Source organism: Brienomyrus brachyistius, unplaced genomic scaffold (assembly GCF_023856365.1).
Source record: "Brienomyrus brachyistius isolate T26 unplaced genomic scaffold, BBRACH_0.4 scaffold697, whole genome shotgun sequence".
In the NCBI taxonomy this organism is placed as follows: domain Eukaryota; kingdom Metazoa; phylum Chordata; class Actinopteri; order Osteoglossiformes; family Mormyridae; genus Brienomyrus; species Brienomyrus brachyistius.
In genome coordinates this window covers 30,279-47,467 of record NW_026042972.1, presented here as the reverse complement: position 1 = coordinate 47,467, position 17,189 = coordinate 30,279, and the positions used below count along the sequence as shown (strand labels likewise).

The 17,189-nt window shown below is 46.0% G+C and overlaps 1 non-coding gene across 1 annotated transcript; it reads right to left on the bottom strand.

The window, feature by feature from the left end:
- Positions 1-4,356: 4,356 nt before the first annotated feature.
- trnad-guc (transfer RNA aspartic acid (anticodon GUC)) lies at positions 4,357-4,428 on the bottom strand. Its single transcript has one exon. It is a non-coding gene; the product is annotated as a tRNA-Asp (tRNA).
- Positions 4,429-17,189: the final 12,761 nt, after the last annotated feature.

The following is a 17,189-nucleotide window of genomic DNA, read 5'->3' as shown; positions in this document are numbered from 1 at the left end:
TTGCCGATCGGCTCTTCAAAGGTAAATAAAGATTAAGGTTATGACGGCGACAAGCAAAACGGACCTGGTACGTGGAAGGCGGGCTGCTCTGAGATGCCAGGCAGGGGGCGATAGTCGTGGGGCCGCCTGATTTTTAACGACTGACCCTGGAAAATGATGCCGTCGAAGGCCATTGCCTGCGTGGTCTCATCCACGGACCGAAACTAGGGCAGAACGAAGAACGTCGTTAATCAGGGAAGGCTGCGGTCTCCGCCTGGACACAGCAGCCATTAGGCAGGAAAGACTCTTACTTCAAGGAAGGCAAAGTTCTTGTCCTGGTTTATCTGAACAGCGAGGACGGGATTGGTGGGACCTTGACATAAGCCAGCCAATCGCATCTGGGTATTGAAGAAATCCGCCATGGCCTCCTAAAAAGACAGGCAGACACACTGAATGAAGACAGGCAGACGTCTGAAGACATCAAAACAGGCAAACGAGAAAAAAAATGACTGACAAGTCTAGTACATTTATCTATTTATTTTGCGGACACTTTCATCCAAAGCAACATACATTTCATTGAAGAAGCAGGACCAGACAGTTCCTAGAGCAAATAGTGCTTAAGGGCTGCGCTCGGGGGCCCAATGGTGAAATCACTCTGCTGCCCAAGGGATTTGAACCAACAACCTTCTTGTGACCGGCTCAGTGTCCTAACTCACTGAGCTACACATGACACCAGTATGCATGACAGAAGGCAACGCGGGACTTTGCCTGGACTCACCTCCGTCAGGCCGAAGGGGATGTTGCCGACATAAAGCCGCCTGGCCTGCCGGGTCATCTGGCTGCCGACCATCGGCACCTGGGTGGGCGTCACTGCCACGCCGCTGGTGGTGGATGTTGCCAGTAAAGCTATCGTGGGGATCTGCCCTGCAGCTGTGGGGAGGAGAAAGGGCTTCAAGACCCCAACCAGGGACGGCCAGAACATCCGGATCGTCGCCTTCATTTGCTTCTAACCCCTAGGTTTAAGCTCTCTTCACACTGTCTGAAATCATCCCAAGTGTTATTCCCTCTTTGACCAGCAGGGGGGAGGAGGGCACTCCAGAATAAATGCTTTCATTGCAACCAATATACCATAACCTTGCAATACTGAACTAGCACACATGGAAGCGTCGCATCCAAACCTTGCATTGCCTTGTACTGCATGGGGGTGATGTGCTCGAATCCCGGAGGGGGAACATCCCAGTACTTGTATGTCCTTTTCTTACGGCTTCTCCGAGGAGAGTAGCTGCCCAAACACAAAACAGAAGGTTGTTTTCCCCAAACAATACAGTGTAAACACTCAGAATCTGGCAAAAACAAACAGATGGCAGAATGTTTACATTTAACTTTGGATCGCAGGCAGTTTAAGGTCATGAGGGTGTGACCATGCGCCACTTTTTAGGCTGGCTTTGAGGTCCCATCGCTATGGCGGGGGCTACTTATAAACGCCAGTTAAAATTTAATATGGGTACAGTCCCCCTTCCCACCACGAAGAAACCAATTGGTTGATTGTGAAAGAAACTTGTTAAGAGGCCTCAAACCATGCTAGATATCAGCTTCAGTGCCTGTAACCGGGACCGTGAGGGGGGGTACCTGTGCTTCTTGTGCTCGCGTGAGCTGCTCCGTCGGTCACGACCCTTGCGGTCGCGGCTGCTGCTGCGCTTCTCGTGACTCCGCCCCCTGGAGTCCTTGCTCCAGCGGCGGTGCTTCTCGCCACGGCTCAGAGACCGGCTGCGGCTACGCTTCTTGTGTCGCTCCTTCTCCCGCTCTGGGGGACGACACCGTGGTACCAGTGAGACGGTGGGCGGAGCGACATGACTGCCCCCCTACCATCCATTTCGATAAATCCAAGATGTGTAACTCAGAGGGATTATGAATGTGTGTCCGGATGGTTGTGGGTTTGAAGCCCATGAGTCACAGAGTAATCATATTACCAACTTCCCTGGGGTGCTGGATGCTGACTGACCCAGCGCTATGCCTTAAAAGTCACTTACGGAGACCAAGATGTGGTACGGGGTCTAACTCCCCAGTTTCCTCACCAGAATGAAGCACCTCCATTCAATTCACATATTCAATCACACCCTCCTGAAACAAACACACCCATCTCTCAATGGCTAATAATTTCAAGGGCACAAGGACATCCCCTTGAATGTCAGTCTGTTGTGAAACAATAAAAACATAACCAGACTAATTAATGATATAGGAGCACAGTGGTGAGTACAGTTGCCTCACGCCTCCGAGTCTGGAGGCCTGAATTTTGCCTCTGCTCTCTGTATGGGGAATTTGCCTGGAATAGGCTCCAGGGGAGCCTGACTAAGATAACTGGTTGGACGATGGATGGGTAATTAATATCGTTTCAATCTGACAGACAGCACTTTATTAAACTAGCAATAAAATATCACCTTTCTATCCCAGCAGGTCCTTCATATAGAAGCTTAAATAAATCCCTGAAGGTGCAGTTTTCAGTGAAGCATTTAAACGCAGGTGCTGCTCGAGGAATCAGCTTCATGCATCAGTTATAACAGCGTTACGGTAATGCACCGCTGCAAAAGTACAGACACGGAGCGGCCAATGCATCTTACGTAAATCGGTAATAACCAATTACCGCAATCGCAGGCATAGTCAGAGCGCAGATATGAATGACTGGAACTGCTAGTTTATCAAACACGGCGGCACTTAGTGCTCGTCTAGCCGAATCAGGTCGTTTCGAATGACATTTTAGTGATTTAGTGATAAGGAGCTGATATGACAAGATTGCCATTTGATAGGTACATAAATCAATCCTACTTTCGACTCCGTTGTAACGCATGTTGTATATTTCAGTTGCGTTAGTATGGCTTAAGTTTATTCAGTTTACTGGATTCTCTGCACTTTAATGAAGTTATATGTGTATTGTTATATAACTGTACATCATTGTTAGTTACTGCTATCCGCTGTAAAGGTAGATACAGGTGCAAGACTTTGCAATAACGACCTAAAAGCAGTTGTTATGATTCCAGGGAACGCGGCTGATTTTTAGAGTCTATACATCATGAAGAAACGGCGATCGTGTGAGAAAGACTTATTCTGTACGGATGACAGGGCCAGCATTTCGGACCCAAGGGAAAGGCTATTGTGCATCGGAAAGAGACAAAATCATATCATTATATAGAAAACTCGTCGTAGTATTTAAAAACCAAGTAACTAACACTGTTATTAAGTGCGGACTTTAAATCAAGTGGTCGCGGTCGTTTTTATTTGCATAAAACTTTAAACGTGATCTTGAAAATATAACGCTTGCAACAAACATCCATGCATAGTGTGTTACTGCGAATGAAAATACGCGGGTCACAATTTATGATCCAAGTGTATAATGGTAAATAATTAAATAAATAAAACCGCAGGCTTTCACATCGAGTGCACCCCAATAACGTTTCATTGAAATGTCCATGTTATGTACGCCGGGCACTGATGGATGCAGGCCTAGCGATCTCTATAACAATGCCAAGCAAAGAATGTCACTGATTTACCAAAGCGGTCAGTTTTCGGGGATCCTGCGGCAGCTGGGAGAAGAAGAATCGGGCAGGTTTCAGAATCGGCGAGCGCTCGGATAAAAGGCACCGATTTCCCAGCCGCGCTTTTCTTTTCGGAACCAGCAGAAGTGCCCTCCGCACCATCCTCGGCGCTAGGACACGCCGGCCACTTTATTACCCTAAAACAGGGAGCATACACCGATCTTCAAAGCCAAACTTACCTTGCCGATTTTCGCTTAACTGCTTCTCAAACTCATCGAAATCGGACATTTTTCAGTCCGTACTAAAGACGTATTGCAAAATAAGCAGAGGTCCAACAGTAGGCCTTTGAATGGGCTACAGGCTGCATTGGGTTCTGCTGCTTTTTCTTCCGAGTCGCCTGCCCCTCCTCCCCCGAAGTCATCGGCTCTTCCTCGGTTGTATCACACACAGGTTCGGAAACATTCGATGCGCATTACCGTCCCCTCCTGCACTGGAGGGTTAAGGACAACGTGATTATATCGAACCAAAATTGAAATGTGCAAGTTGACTTTCCTAGTTATACGTCTTCATTTTTATTCTGGGTTTAACAACCATGAGTTTATGACGTATTTTACATGATTAGTTGGCGACTGGACCTTATTGTTTATATCTCTTATTAAGGATCCATCCATCCATACATCAATTATCAAAACCACACACTTACAATCCGAGTCTAGTTTCATATGCTGCGCTGCTGAGCGACCCGCAGAATATTATGCATGAGTACAAGTCACAAGCCCCGTTTCCACTAACACGGGGCCGGTTCTAGCTTGGTGCCTTTTGAGACCGAGGCAAAAAGATGCAGACTCTCCCCGTCGGGGAATCGAACCCCGGTCTCCCGCGTGACAGGCGGGGATACTCACCACTATACTAACGAGGAGATGTACGCGCACTACTTTTACATCTTCAAGATAAACAGCGGATGACTACTAACATTTGCGAGTAATCAATGACTGAGCTTCATGTCATGACCATGGTGCTCAAGAGAAGAAAAAATACATAATGTACGTCCACTGATACCAGAACAACCATATAGCTTTATACTAAGACGATGATTAAACGGAAAATTCCTTTACAAAACACTGCCACAAAATCATAGTTTCGCAATATTACATCGTGCAACGGGACACAGTGTAAGTACGTGAAGTCGGTAATTAAATCAAGAAAAAAAAGTGAGAGGAAAAGAATACTTTTCTATTATCATATTTTTCTAACTGGCCAAACTGAGTCATATTTTGATTATACACACTAACAGAAAAACAGTGCAAATCTCCGGTAGTCCGTTTCACTTGCGCTCCGCTATGGGGCAGTAACAAGCAGAGCTTAAGTGTGGAAGGAAAAAAAAAACACAGGACAGCATCAATCCCAACTTCACAAACGCCGGAGATCGAGATGCTGTAAGCATGACAATTAACATCTTTATCCAAGGGAACAGCTGCAAGACACAGATGCCGCGCCTAACAAAGGTAGGATCGATTCCGAAGTTCAGGCATTTACAGACGCGGACTCTTCTGGAGTTGATTTTTTTCGGGAGATACGCATCAACTTCAAAAGTATGAACCGCATTATATCTATATCTGTTATGACGTTGTAGCTATTGATACTGATGCATCACAAAAATAATTTAAATGTTTTTTCATTCTGACATATGTTCGTTCGGACGAGGATTTTATTATATGAGATAAGTTTTAAATGAAAACTTTTTTTAATCTATATGATTAATTCTCGAATCTAAGCCAGACTTCACATAAATCATTCATTCATAAATATAATGGAACATACAACATCCAGGTATCCATGAAATTTATGATCAGGCTATACGTTTGTGATAACAACAAAACAACACAACATGTATATTTACAATATATGGGCCTATTGTTTAATATTGCCTCCAAATTATAGCCAGACAATAACGCAATAGGCCGACATCAAACTATTTTCATGTAAAACAAAAGTGCTGGCAGTTTGCTTGTGCTTACAGACCCCGCCTTGAGCCCATCCAGAAAGATCCCAAAAATAACCGACAAGCAAAGGTTGTAACAATCTGAGCATGTTTAGTTTAATGTAATCAGGAGCCGAATTAATAACGCGAATAAATGATCAAACCGAAAGTCTGTAGTCGGGAATATCCGATAACGTCTTTGACGTGCAGTTAAGATAGTCAGAGGAAAAACCTTGTAGTTTACTTATATATATGCCTAAATATATGAGTGTGTCTCTCCGGTGATTTAATGATGAATATAACGATTACATATCAAATCACACATTAAGCAATTATTATATTACTAGGTTGAACGTTTTCACTATGTCTGTCGTCACCTTGATTTCACGATTTTGACTATTCTTCTTATCCCAGATTGAACAAGTCATTGTGGCGATGCAAGATCCCGACATGGGGATAAAGATGAAGAATCAAAGACTGTTAATCACAGTGATTCCACATGCGATGACAGGTGCACGATACATATTTTACTTTTTAAAAATAATTTTTCATGCCGCCCGGGTTGTCTTACACCCGGCCGTGCAGTGTCCCGGGGGCCGGGTCCTAATGGTCATTTAAGCCCTTCACAGGAAAGCCCATACATCGGCGGTCTTCGGGAATCCTGTGCATTAAGACTGTCATCGATCTCCTTGCGCTCATATTTATTTATGTAATTTATTTATCGAGTTCAGCGTTTTTGATTTATGACGGCTTAATGCATTTCTCGACTCTAACTAGATGCCTTCCTCGCTATGCCTTCCCAGGAAATGATATCGTGGAGTGGCTAATTCAGAAGTACTCCATCATGGAAGAAGGTAGGGCCGAGAAGTATGTAGGGAAGCGTTACCTGGTGCTCTTATGTGAGGTTAATCGATTGTTTTTTTCCCTTCGTGACGACGATGGCGCCCCTGCTGGCGAAAGACGTCATCAGGTTTTTTTTTTTTTGTAATAAAATAACAGAAATAAACGAGTCTTTTGAATAATAAATACAAATGAAGTAATAGAATTTGTCATCCATGCAACAGATTAGCCTAGCTGCATTTATGTGTAAGCATATGCAATTCACGTGTCTGACAGAAGCATGTTCTGTTCCATTGATATTGCTGAGCCTGTGAATTAATAAATGTCAGAATTGAGCTTGTCCATAACATAGACACCCCATTCGCCTGAAGCTTTTGGGATTTTCTTCCCCTGGCGTCAATTTATCTGCTGAATTATTTATCTTTCTGCTGAGAGGCTATTAGTACAAATAATCTGTAGGCCAGTCCCGAGTCGCGCCGCTACGCATGCTGAGCTGTACGGTTTGATAGTCCCGATGCAAACTTCGCTGATAGCCAGAGGCAGTCAGTCATGCCTGGAGAAATATCGCTATCCGTCTCCCTCATTATGCACTTCTGCAAGACGCTGTTGTCCTGAATTCCCGGGCGATGCAGATGAGGTTTTAAATAGCAAGGGAGCAGATTTCCCTGATTTACAGCCCAGATTGGAAAAGAAGTCGGAATGGAAAGGAGGGGACTTTTAGGCAGTAGATGGCAGATGCATTAACAGACTTGAATGGGCAAAAAACCTGTTGCCCCGGTAAGCAGTTACCCCTCCCTGTAAACACTAGGCTTCCCCCTAGCAGCGCTGTTGCTGCGCCGGTCTGAAACCCCCGGGAGCGCCTGACTGCCAATGGCCGCGGAGGCAGCCGGAAAGTGGAAAGTCCCAATTACTCGTAATTAATTATAGTTCCGATGAGGAATGCACCATCCCCGCGGCTTATTCTGTGCACCATGTCAACGTTTTTTCCAGTTACTTGCTATACCGTAAAATAAAATATAATATGCCTACTCAGTTTCTAGTTATCGTGTGTTCTACTGTATTCCACTGACAAAAATTTAGAGAATTACTATGCCTAAATCTGGGCTACGAGTAGTGGATTTGTTTGAGCTTTGAGTAGTTTACGTGGAAATGAGTGACCACTTTGTGTGTTTTCAGAGGCACTTCATGTGGGGAATCTGATCGTGAAGCACGGCTACATTTACCCCCTAAAGGACCCCAGGACGCTCGTCCTGGGGCCCGACGAGACGCCGTATCGCTTCCAGGTAACCTAAAACCACGGTTTCTTCAGATGGAGGGCAGCGCGAGAGGGTGGTGGCCATGTGGGGGGGCACGCATATCGAAACTATTCGTTGGAGAGACTGCGGAATTACCGTGTAGGACAGTATTTCTCAATCTGGTCCGGGCTCCAGAGCTGAGAGGGTGCAAAAACGTAGACTGTCTGGTAGGGAGCTGGGAGGGAGCAAAAACGTGGATCATCTGTGTGTCGCCGAGGACCGGATTGGGAAACACTGATGTATGAGAACCAATGCCAGTTAAAGTAGCAAAATGCCTTCCACCCGCCTTGTCCCTGACATGTTAAATCACAAAGCACCTTTGTCACGCTGCTTCTGAATAGTTTCAAATGACAGCATCTCCTTTTTGCTAGACTCCGTACTTCTGGAGCTCTCAGCAGTGGCCAGCCTCCGAGCTAGATTACGGTGATTACCAATTATTAATCATGTGCTCGCCTATTACATCATTACTTCCCTTTACTAGAATAATAGAAAAACACAGTTTCTTGCCATGTCTTTCTTTTGCTCTTCTAAAGCGATTTATTTGACTAAGAAGAATATCAGAAAGCAAGGGCAGCTGATAGACTATGAAAAGGTAAGAGAAAATTTTTATTTATGTACATTTCAATGCTATTCTTATTCGCTGGTCTGAAGCATTGCTTGATGAGATCATGTGATAGCTGAATGCTCATGGGAGTTTTACTTACACAAAATATTATGAGGGTAGAAGGAAAAATGATTGGTTCAGAGAGATAACCAATTAGATTGTACATGAGGTGGATCCGAGCAACTAGAGGAGGCAGGAGCAACCAATCAGATGTCTTGGTCCTGCCTCCTCTGCAATCTGATTGGTTATCTATCCGAACCAATCATTTTCCTTCTGCCCTCAGAACATTTTTGTGTAAGAAAACCTCCCACCAATTATGCACATAGTAGGATCGCACATAGACATCCACCAACTTGCCGCCATGTTGCGTCAGGGTCAACGCATTTTAGGTTCTCATCAGTAAGAGGGTTTGTGAATCCGACACTGCCAGCTGATATCCTGGGAGGGGTTCGGCCTGTGAGTCATAACGTGAACCCATGCAGCAACGCAGCCAGCCGTGCGACCTGGCAATGTCGCATTTAAACATCGTCTCCGCAGGACAGCTACAACATGTTGCACAAACGGATCAACCACACCTGGGACTTCGTGGTGATGCAGGCGAAGGAGCAGCTCAGGTAAACCCCACCCCAGCCCGGGAATACTGTCGCATCGAGCTATGAAATCAATTTCATAAATGCACACAAGGGGACAGATGAGAATGGATGAATAAATCTCGTATTAAGAGGATGATGATGTTACCTAAATTAAAAAGTAACATGGTGTGTGGTCATAATTTCCCTCCTATCTGTTAAATCAGACCTCAGCCTAAACACTAGAGTCGGAAATCCATTTCTAAGTGAAAAAGGAAACAGAAAAATGAAAACCCTACCTTGCAGTTCAGTGATTACCGCTATATGCTAATTACCCAGTATGCTTTCTGACTCTCCATCGACTGCTCTGCTCCTACCAGGGCAGCCAAACAGAGGCGCAAGGCGGACCGCATCGTGCTGGAATGTCAGGAACAGGCCTACTGGCTCGTCAACAGACCGCCAGTAAGCACCTCCCCCGAAACCCCTGACTCCCTACATCTGCCCCGGCGAAAACCCAGTATGCTGTGATTAGAGTAAAGCACACACTGGGTAAACCTGAACTCAATGCACCTTGGCAGCTCGAATATCGCCTCAGGCTGGGGGCGATTCTAGGATTTTTTTGAGGTTGTGGGGCAGAGTGGTGGCTCTGGGCCTAGGGATCTGTGCAAGCAAGTGGAAGGTTGTTGGTTCAAATCCTGTGAATGCCCAGAGTGATTCTACTCCGTTGGGCCTTTCAGCAAGGGCCTTAACCTGCAATTGCTTTGTCCTGGGTATGACATTAATCTACATGCAGGCCTGTTAGGAGATCCTTCAACTTACAGGGGAAACTTGGCAGGATTGGCAGGAAGGCATAGGCAGGGTCCCATTCCCCCACAGAGAGCTGGGGGGTTGTGCAGTTCTCTCCCACGACAACGGGTTTGTTCAATGAAGGAAGGCAAAGGAAACATCTGTAAGGACATATGGAACATTTCCGGTATAATTTTCGATCTCCGTCATCTCCAGAGCATTGAGCTCAGCAAAATTCACGGGGGGGGGGGGGGGGGGGGGGGGGGAGTTTTATCTTCGTTAAGTAAGACACACAGAGTGTCTCCATGCATACTTTGTGGGGGAGGAATATATCACTTCAGGCCTGATAACCCACTACTGCTTCAGTGTGATCATGAAATATTTACTTAGCTGGGAAGAAGCCTATGTTCTGTGGGACGAGAGCTTTCAGAAGACAGACAGGACAGCAGGCTGCGGGAATGAGCAACTGCACCCTCGCTGAGTGTAATTTGGAGTTCATGAATAACACAGGAGAGTGGAGAATGAAAGTGTGGGACAGGAGCAGAGTGTGGTGTGTATCTGGCTTAATCCCGGCCGTCACTAGGGCCCCTTTCTGCTGGGTGCGCAGCATCTCTCAGGGCTAATAAGCATCAGCGTTTATGTGGGCCATTATCCCCATCCGGGGCGGCATCAGGAGGTGGGAATGGCAGCCACGCAGCTGCGGATCACATCCTAAATTCAGCTTATTTTGCAGATGTGCCTTTTATTGAGACTAGAGCAGTTGGGGGTTTAGGGACTTCTCTCAGGGGTCCAGTGGTGATGTCACTCTGCTGACTGTGGGATTTAAACCGGCAACCTTCCAGTCATAGGCGGCGACTGCCAACCCGCTCAGCCACACACCACCTTCATTGATGAAACCCACCGTTTTGACGCCAATTAGACGGAAACACAGTTGAGCCAAAAACCACGCAGCGTAGGGCCCCCCAGTCAGGTGCTGCTCGTGTTTAAAAGGCAGGGACGCTCTGCACTCTGGTACGGCCAGGTGGACGGGGGAAGCTGGGGGGGGGGGGGGGATTAAAACCAGCAAATGACAAAATGGCCGCTTCCTGCCTCCTTTCTCTTTGCCCGAGAAACACGAGACGCATCGCTAAGACTGGTGATGCTTGGATCTGGGAGAGAGGAGTGCGAAGGGACTGGGAGACGGCCTGAAGCTAAAATGCAGACATGCTGTGTTTGCGTCTCCCCCCCCACCACCCCCCCACTTGTTGGGCCTTTTAAACGAGCTGGAAGAGGATCCCACCTCCGGAATACCGGATCCATTATCTGACCTCTATTCCTGCGGCTCAGGCTTAATGCTGCATGTTAGCGGAGAGATAATGGATGTAATTGCAAATAGCAGCGTAATAATTTGCCAAATAGTCTCTCTGCTGTTAAGTCCTGAGCTGATCTGAAGCACTTTAATTGGGATTTAAGGAAACCATGTTAAATCAGATTGCATTCAGTATCGACATTTGGTTAGTTTATTCTGTAAAGCAGGGTACCCCAGTCCTGATCATGGATACTGTGTCACCGACTGGCCCTCCAGGACCGAATGGTCCTTTTGGAAAGCTGTCACACTGTCCCCTACTGGGCAGTGTCGCCATGGGCTGTACCCAGTGGCATCATGGGAAATGTGACCAGTAGTGCTAAGGGGTATTAATGCAGCGTTAGACCGGCGTCAGTCTGCTTGAGAGAAACGAGCTCACTCTTCATCTGAAGTTCAGCTAAGGATTTCTCACCCTCTGATTTTCTGCAGCCGGGAACATTCAGCGTTCAAGAACAAGGCCCTGAGCGAAGGAACCGGCACAACTCCCGAGTCCAGCTGGTCTGAGCTTTTTATTAAGCATATACATTTTTTCCGTAATGCCAGTACCTGCTGTTTATCGCCTCTGTCAGTCACAGGACCGGATCCGGGCAAACAAGAGAGCCGCTCGGGGCCTAGATAAGATCAAAGTCATGAAGAAAAAATATGTATATTAATATCTATATATATATGGCAGCTATAGGCAGAATAGGCTGTTGCCTTGGGCCCCCAAATTACCCAAGGAAGTGAAGTGATAATCAGTGTTTTTGGTGGGAGGGCATCCGAGGGAAGCTCGTGTGTGAGTGTGACAGCACTTCGTTGTGCTCATCTTTCTGTCTCACTTCTTCCTCACTTCCTGCTCTCGTTTTCCATGCTAACGTAAGTACGTCAGCAGTCCCACAATACATACTCGTAATAGTGCTATATTATTCATGGTTTCTAGACTGGATGTCTGCTTAGTAAAGCCAGGAGCTGAGTGTGAGCAGAATTCCTACTGTCTGATTCCTTGCATGTGATTCGCTCGTGGGAGTTTTACCCTCACAAAAATGTTCTGAGGGCAGAAGGAAAAATGATTGGTTCAGAGAGATAACCAATTAGATTGTAGAGGAGGTGGGTCTAAGGAACTAGAGGAGGCAGGAACAAGACATCTGATTGGTTGACCCCCCCCCCCTCCTCTAGTTGCCTGTATCCACCACTTCTACAGTCTGATTGGTTATCTCTCTGAACCAATGAACCTTGTGCCCTCAGAACATTTTTGCGCAAGTAAAACTCCCATAAACATGTGGCTTATATCATGTTTAGAGACGGTTTTGTTTCTTCCTTCTTTACAGAACAGAACGCGGACTACTACAAAAGAGAGGTAAGCCTGAAAGAATTTAGAGTGAACCTATTTCAGCTGATGGGATGGTTGCCAAGAACAACCAAAGAGGGTGATTAAGTGGGCTCTTAAGAATGCTGTCATAAGAAAATTGCTTCGGAAGGATCTACATCTGTGTTGTCGTTTTCTTTTGTTGGCTCTCAGATATTGACAAATTCTGTTTAAAGGTACAACAGCATGGCTCTTATCAGGGCTTGGATGTGTACCATGCTGTGCCTTTTTTCTGACTCTTATATTCCCCGTGTGATTTTTCATGGCTCCCGACACCAGATTGAACACATCAGGAAATCCCTGGGCCGCTCGAGGGTCAAGTCCTCCATCTGCCTGGAAAGGTTGGATAACAGCCTCCCCCACCTACCCCCCCCCAACACCTGTGATTCAGCCTCAGTCCCAGCATAGCTGGGGGACCACTGGTTCGACACCAGTCCACATTAGTCCCTAACTGGGGGATATCTCTGGGTATTCTGTATACTGTGCCTCTGATTGGTGGGGGGGGGGGATCTATTTCATGTTAATTCTGACAAAAATGCTGGGGACTGCTCTTTGTGAAAATCTAACCTCGTTATTTCGTTCTTTCGTCCATCTGCCCATCCATCTTTCACCATAAATCTCAGAGTCACACATATCCTGGATTAATGATGCCTAACTAATATTGAAACCGGTTGACTATTAAACTGAATTGAACTGTATTTAACTGCAAATAATTACTTAATATTGATCAGAAGGTCGCCGGTTCAAGCCTGGCTTCAGCACACTTGTGGGTCCTTGAACAAGGCCCTTAACCCCCAGGTTCCTGGGAGCCTCTACGGGCAGCTGCCCTTTGCTACCAAGCTTTCTCTCACCTATGGAGAGCAAGATGGAGGAGATGAAAAGAGAATTTCCTTATAGGGTTCAATGACGTATAATCATTTCGTCACCATTTCGAGCTCCAGTTTGCTGGAATATGCCAGCATTGAACCTGAATATTTGATGACTTGCAAGGATTATAGAAAGTAGGACTAAAACTGGGAATGGCTGGTCTTCTGTGTTCAGCTTCCTTAAGTTCAGCGAGCAGTACCTGAACCATGACCCCATGATGCAAGGCTGCCCCCCCAGCAACCCCTGGATAACAGATGACACGGCACTCTGGACGCTGAATGCCGACATGTGAGTGTGCGTTACCGCGCCCCATCCTGCCTCTTCAGGGCCACACCCCCAGAGGTGACTGTCGTCTCTTCACTTCCACGCCTCCTGGTGCAGGGTGGAGACACCCACCAAGCTGCGGGTGGAACGATGGGGGTTCGGCTTCACGGAGCTCCTTAGGGACCCTCTGGGACGGTGCAAGTTCAGGGAGTACCTGGAGAAGGAGTTCAGTGGTGAGCAGCATGTAGACCCCCCCGCCCAAGTAGATCAGCTTCATGGAGGCATCGTCAGCAAGTAAGAATCATATTCATTATTTGATCACTGCGGGCCTATTTGGGCAGTGTGTGACTCAGCAGATTGGGATTCATTGCAGGAGGTCATCAGCTCAAATCCCAGAGTCAGCTGAGTGACCTCACTATTGGGCCGTCGATCAGTTACTCCAGGGACTGACTGACCCTGCCCTCTCAAAAAAAAAAAAAAATAGGATCTAGCATCTGCTAAATTAATAATCATGATCCCTCTATGAAAGGCAATTCTCCTCCATATTGGCATCGTGATGAGCGCCTCCTGCAGGTAGCTGATGCATGCGCTGTTTCATTCACAGTGGAGAACCTCTGTTTCTGGGAGGCCTGTGAGGACATCCGGCACGGCGAGAGCGCTACGATCCCGCAGAAGGTGGAAGAGGTCTACAAGTGAGTGCGACCTTGTGGCCCAGTGGGACAGTTTGCATCCCAGTTGAATTTAGAGCAGGCCCTGATGTGGCACTTGCTTACTCCCAGTGGGACTGCAAAGCTCAGGCTCATCACTTCCTTCCCCCCAGGCAGTTCCTGGCCCCGGGAGCCAGCAAGTGGGTAAACGTGGACAGCAAGACCATGGAGAAGACCCTGCAGGGCATGAAAAGCCCACATCGTTTTGTCCTGGATGACGCCCAGATGCACATCTATTTCCTGATGAAGAAGGTAGGAGCATTAACTGTGCACAGCCATGAAAGTGGATGACAGCTTCATTAAAACGGGCTCTCGGCCTCTCCTCTCACCCTCAGGACTCCTACGCCCGCTATTTAAAGTCCGATCTCTACAAAAACATGCTGGCTAGAGCCATAGAACCACAAGAGACCAAAAAAAGGTAAAACTATTATCTTCTATAAAAGGGGTCTTTCTGTAATATATTCCATGTATTTTATATAAGGGGATAAGACTCATATTGGTGTGGGATACACACAGGTTCTGTTTCTGGGGTTGTTAACGATTAATTCCAGGGATTTTTGGGCTTAGTGTGAACTGCTGGCTTCAGCTTAGCTTCGTCACTAAGACTACACAGAGTTCTGTAATGTTAATTGCTTTTGCGTCCCCTGTGATGCTCTCCAGTTTCTGTTTGTAATTCCACGGTAGTCAAGGATTTTCCAACATGGCTGACTTAGAAAAGGCAGTGCCACAAGTGTTAGCGGAACGCTAACATGTTCTCCTTCCCATCATGCCCCAGTGTCTTTCCCTTTGTGAGACGCCAGCGGCACTCCAGCCGTAACCCTGCCCTTTTCGCCCAGGCCTTAGAGGACAACGGCAAGACCAAGTCCCTGGGGTCACCAGCAAGTCCCACAGCAGCCTGCTCTTCCTAACACTGCCTCCTGGGGGGGGGATGCACTCTGAGCTCACTGCTGCCCCACAGAGGCTGTTTGGGGGCGGTGCTCTGCTGCTCTATTTGACGCAGTCTTCCAGGATTTTTAACTTCGGATGTATTTTTATTATAGTGTCATGTTAAATAAGAACAGACTAAATTATGGTTTAGATCAGAAGTGAGAAAAGTCCTGTGTCTCTATATATAGGAAAAGTTTATTTCATTAGTAACAGACAAACCATAGTTGAGCCAAATATTGCCTTATTACTAAGTAATAAACATCTGCATACAACTTTCACTGAAACAATGGTTGTAATAGATAAATAGCCATTTAAAACTTGGCATTTAGCTCAGTGCTTATAATGTGGATTGTGTCCCATATTCCAGATCAAAACTGTGCAGTTTCGAACCTGCATCATGTCTGCTTCAGATTCCAGCAGCTTCTCTCATCCTTTGTTCATTTACTTCTTCAGCATTTCTCAATAAATTAAGCAAGTTTTTAATTCACCTTTAGTGGAATTCTGTCACTTAAATACCAAAATAGAATAACACAGGTGTCGTACTTTTCAACCATTTTTCTTTTGGCTTATAAACGGCATGTGCTACTCTGAGATCACTGACCTGCTGGAGATGTGGTTCGGAACCGCAGGTGACCTCGAGTTCTTTTTTTTTTCCTCCGTGGAGGGAATCAAACAACAAAAGAGATTAGCCAGAGATCCACCCTGCACGGACTTGCTGGTATGATGGGAACGGGACCTAGATTTACTGGAAGCACAAAGAGAGCAAACTAAATTCTGCCCAACAGACAGGCGGAACAAATCGCTACAAAAGGTTTCAGTCACCTGTCTCCCCTGCCAGGACAGCACCTCCCTCCCACAGCGCACCAACAATACATTATACTATTATACCGTGTCTTGGAAAAGTATTGGAATCCTACTTAGTGTTTTAAAAAGCAGCACATTTCTAAATTATCTATATCCCAGTCCCTGAAAGCTATAACTAAAGATTACTGAGGGTAAGATGAATCTCTGCTGCATCTCATAAGTTCATTAAAAATCGAAACTTCCTTTCTTTCAGAACTGAATTTTCTGCCATGTTGGTCTTTAAAATTGTCCATTCGGCTCCAACAAGCTTTCGAACTCCAGTTTGAATGAAATATTGGGCTGCGAATGTGAAGTAGACAGGGTCATGGTGAGGAATGCGTCAGGAATATGGGGCGTGTCTGGAAGTCTGTGTCCATCACCAAAGCCTGTGATATTCATTATTGGCGGTTTGTTTATTGGCTGCTAAGGCTCACAATGGAAGCTCAATACTAAGTGTTTTGAATTACTGAAGTTTGCATGTTGACGGAGCCGGGATGGATGGATGGATGGATAGATAAATGTTTAATAATACATGCAGTACAAGTGTCAAACTAACTTTACCAGACAAGCCCATTAAAACGAGGCTCTCAGTTTCTCTTGAAATTCTTATGTAAAAAAAAAAAAAAATAATAATAATAAACTACTTTGCATGTTACTTTTTAATAGATTTCCTTTTTAAAAAATTAAATCTGACTACGCAAATCCTTCAACTCCTACACTACCCATCAAGGCAATCCTCAGGATTCCAGCAGCACAGAGTTAACTGATGTTCTGCGCGGTTCTTAAAAATGCATGAAACTCGCGAGATAAAAATAAAACAACCGCAACAGAGAATACTGAAATTCCGTCTTCATATTACTGAAACATACAGGATTAAGAGACAACATGAAGTTGGGAAAGGGATTGGTGGGGGGTGGGGGGTGGGATTAAAGGCACTGTCAGCATAACATCATAAAGACGGCACCGATGTCCATTTGCCATGGATTATGTTGTATTCTGCGACTAAAAAGGACCCATAATCTGATTAAGTTCACATCAGACTAATGAGTGAATCTTCTCTGACAGCATTACTGACGCATAGCCCGCCATCCAGAGCTGCATTAGTGCGTTATGGGTTTCTAAGGCCCACCTTAACACAGCAGGGAAACACGTGCTGCTTAGTACGCTATTTCTCGGATCTGTAACATCGTAAGGTCACAGTACAACGTCGTGTCTTTCTGCAACTTTATAGCAGGGCTGAACAGCCAGGTGGCATTTTGGGCATTTTCAAGGTGAGCCGATGGGTAGGCGAGCCGGCAAAAATCTTG